This window comes from Sapajus apella, unplaced genomic scaffold, assembly GCF_009761245.1.
Source record: "Sapajus apella isolate SASKATOON/1434 unplaced genomic scaffold, GSC_monkey_1.0 scaffold1, whole genome shotgun sequence".
Taxonomy (NCBI): domain Eukaryota; kingdom Metazoa; phylum Chordata; class Mammalia; order Primates; family Cebidae; genus Sapajus; species Sapajus apella.
Genome location: NW_022436941.1, coordinates 43,649,962 through 43,654,398, shown reverse-complemented (window position 1 = coordinate 43,654,398; position 4,437 = coordinate 43,649,962).

The window sequence follows — 4,437 nt, the reverse complement described above, 5'->3', positions numbered from 1 at the left end:
AAAGAAAGAAAGAAAGAAAGAAGAAAGAAAGAAAGAAAGAAAGAAAGAAAGAAAGAAAGAAAGAAAGAAAGAAAGAAAGAAAGAAAGAAAGAAAGAAAGAAGAAAGAAAGGAAGGAAGGAAGGAAGGAAGGAAGGAAGGAAGGAAGGAAGGAAGGAAGGAAGAGGGAGGGAGGGAGGGAGGGAAGGAAGGAAGGAAGGAAGGAAGGAGGGAAGGGAGGAAGGAAAGAAAGAGAGAAACAAGTTACATAATTCATGCATATTCTGCTTAGTTTCTGAATTTGTTGAGACTCCTTTGGTTAATAAATAACAGGAAAAACAACTTGTACTATGAAAATAAAAATGAAGAGAGATTACTTTGAAGGCTATAAGGTACCTCCCAGAACCAAAGCCTTTTGGATGCAACTGTGCCTCACTGGAGAGTGGAGCTCATAACTGAATGGTTGCAAGGAAGCTCAGCCCTCTTCTACCTCCTCCCATCTCTGCTTCCCTGGCAGGCCTGTTCCTTCTTCCGGTGCAGGCTGGCTTTCTGGGTCCTCAGTGTCCACAGTGAAGCCCAGGTCTACATGCTTCATGTCACCGTTTTTAGGACCTAGAAAGTTTTTTTCCTCTATCTTCCTCTTAATTTCATTACTCAGTCCCCATCTCCCAGTGAGGAAAGAAAACTTGTTTGGGTCAGTTCAAGTCAGGTGTACTGTTGGTCCAGTCAACTGTGGGCTGCAGAGAAGAGGGATAGAGTAATGGAGCCCTGATGGGATCTAGAATTCTACTCCAAAGAAGGAGAACGGGTGAGAGCTGGGCAGATATTCCAAATGGCCCCTGGTGCATGTTCAAAACTCTTTTTTTCTAGAAACTAGTGAATTCTTATTTGTTGAGTCAAAGAAATCAATATTCTGCATGTGCCCAAAATGACTTTGAGTATTAAATTCAAAGAGATACTTTTTCTCAATAATAAAAAAAAATAGATGAATACACTGTGGTGTGCAGGCAGTTGAAGAACCTCTTAGAAATGTCACATTTCTTTCTGCAATATTCTGAGCTGGAAACAGAAATGCAGGGAGAGAAACAAAACAAGCCCAACACCAATAAATATGTAATGTGAAGTGATCAGCAACAAGAAGGATCACGATTATTTGACAACCAAACACCAAAGAGAGGTGACTTTAGGCATACCTTGGAACATAAAAATCTTGCTTTGCAGGGTGGCTTTATTTTCTGTGTTAAATCCAGTCAAATTGTTTGCAGTATTGTGTGGCTTGGGTGTGGTGGTAGAAGCCTGGGGTGAGTCACAACGATGACCAATTGTGGTTTCTTTTTCTCTATAGTGAAGAAATGTGGTTTGTTCAGCATATCATCCCAGTCTAAATGCCTTCTGGATAGGTTACAGGAAATACCTATTAATGGACAAAAGACAGGCTGAGGGAGAAAATGAAGACTAGGCCTGGATTTAGATGACAATTTTTTTTGGCAAGAGGAGGTAGGTTAGGATATATAGAAAGGATAAGATAATTGATTCAAAATCTTCTGTATAACAAAAATATAGGAATTCTTACAATAAAAGTTGATTCCCATGAATGACTGTGTCGGGATACATTCCAGAGAGAAATAACACATTAAAATATTAATCTAGCTTTGGTAAGTATTTGAAGCAAGCAGTTGGCTATAGAGATATTTGGGCTGCTAAAATTTCTATATAGAAAATTAACCCCATAAGACGGTGTTTGTGAGTGGGAGAAAAATGAAAGTTAATGGAAAGCGGTAAGAGTTCAAAAATATAACTTGATTTCCAGAGATACACTTGCTTGTCTGAAAATGTAATTTTGTAGACCGGGTGCAGTGGCTCACACCTGTAATCCCAACACTTTGGGAGGCTGGTGGGTCACTGAGGTCAGGAGTTCAAGACCAGCCTGATCAACATGGTGAAACCTCATCTCTACTAAAAATACAAAAATTAGCTGGGTGTGGTGGTGGGCACCTGTAGTACCAGCTACTCGGGGGTCTGAGGCAGGAGAATCACTTGAGCCCAGGAGGTGGAGGTTGCAGTGAGCCGAGATCATACAATTGCACTCCAGCCTGGGCAACAGAGTGAGACTCTGTCTAAAAAAAAAAAAAAAAACATGTAATTTTGTGACTCAGTTTTCTGTGTTGCCTCCAGGTCCGAGGGACCATGATGAATTTGCACCTATCCCAGGACAGGAACACGGTAGTACTTTGGGTTTAGTAAGTTCATTACCATGCACACATCATTCCAAATTTGGTTTCTTGTTGTGTAACAAATGTCAAAGTTATTTCAAATAACCAGCCACTCTATCAGCACATACACAAAAGAAATAAACCAAAAAAAAAGAAGAAAGAAAATGAAAAATGGAAGAAGTCCCCATTATTGGGAATGAGCACATCAGCATGAATTCTGGCTGCCAGCTCAGGTATGTGGGTCTGGATTAGAGATTTCCTGGGGCACTGCTCAGCTATGGCTCATTTTATGATCTAGAGAATGTCTGGAATGTGGGTTGAATGGCAACAGATCTGGAACATTCATTGACTAGACAGGGGGTTGCTTCTAACTGGGGATCCAACCAAAAATGCTTTGCCTTTGTCCAAAGAACATTCAGAGGTTTTGAAATTTTTAACTATTAATAATAAATTCAATTTAATAATTGCAACCAGCATTTATTGAACAATTATCATACATGGGGCAGTATGTCAGGTGCTTTAATACACTGCCTTATTCCATTGTCGGAATAACCCTAGGATGTGGGTATTCAGCTATATCATCCACAGGTAGCAGGTAAGAGAACTGATACTCAGAGTGATTAAGTAATTTGCTTGAGGTATGCGGTCCATAAGTGGCAGGGCTGGGATTTAAACACAGCTGTGTGGATCTAAAACTCTTAGGCTTTACCCACTATGTTGTATTGCCAAAATATGGCAGTCTCCAGCAAATGTGATGTGATATTTACTTGCGTGTGTTTCTTTCTTTCTTTTTTATTTAAATTTTTTTTTAAAAAGACGAGGTTTCTCCATGTTGGTCAGGCTGGTCTTGAACTCCCGACCTCAAGTGATCTGCCCACCTCGGCCTCCCAAAGTGCTGGGATTACAGGCATGAGCCACAGCACCCAGCCTCTTTTTTTTTTTTTTTGATATGGAGTCTCACTCTGTCACCCAGGCTGGAGTGCAGTGGTGTGATCTCGGCTCACTGCAACCTCTGCCTCTCCAGTTCAAGCGATTCACTGCCTCAGCCTCCTGAGTAGCTGGGATTACAGGCACGCGCACCAGTCCCGGCTAATTTTTTATTTTTAGTAGAAATGGGGTTTCATCATGTTGGTCAGGCTGGTCTTGAACTCCTGACCTCGTGATCTGCCTGCCTCTGCTGCCCGCCTCAGACCTCCCCAAACACTGGGATTACAGGCATGAGCCACCACGCCTGGCCTTACCTGGGTGTTTCTTTGACTTTACTTCTTTTTAGGAATACTGTTTCAAGTATATATTTATATGCAAATTGATTCCTAGGTAGAACAGCCCATTGGTGGAGCAGTCAGAACACACACAATATTTATGGATTAAATTCTCTATCTTCTATAGGTACAGTATGAGGTGCCCCAAAATTATTACAATAATAACACCAAAGATCTCTGATCACAGATCACATAACAGATACAATGAAAAAAGGTTGCAAGAATTACCAAAATGTGGCACAGAGACATGAAGTGAACACATGCTGTGATGCTATTGACATGCTCGAGGCATGGTTGCCACAAGCCTTCATTTTGTAAAAAACACAGTATCTGTGAAGTGCTATAAAGCAAGAGCAATAAAATGAGGTATTCCTGTATTTACGTGTCTGTCTCTTCTAATTGTAAAGTTCTTTAGTGTAAGACATCTCCAGTACTTCCCCATAGCAAGCATCTGTTACTGAGTAAATAAAGGAATAAATGATTACCTATGTACAGACAATAATGTAGCAAAAGCTATTTATTTATTTATTTTTAGTTTATTTATTTTTTCCTTGAGACAGAGTCTCACTCTGTCACCCAGGCTGGAGTGCAGTGGTGCGATCTTGGCTTACTGCAACCTTCACCTCCCGGGTTCAAGGGATTCTCGTGTCTCAGCCTCCCAAGTAGCTGGGATTACAGGCACATGCCACCACAGCCAGTTTTTTGTATTTTTAGTAGACACAGGGTTTTGCCATGTTTCCCAGGCTGGTCACGAACTCCTGAGCTCAGGCAATCTGCCTGTCTTGGCCTCCCAAAGTGCTAGGATTACAGGTGTGAGCCACCATGCCCCGGACCCCAAAGCTATCTATCTATCTATATATATATATATATATTTTTTTTTTTTTTTGAGACGGAGTGTTGGCACTGTGGGAGGCCGAGGCAGGTGGATCGCGAGGTCAAGATATCGAGACCATCCTGGTCAACATGGTGAAACCCCGTCTCTACT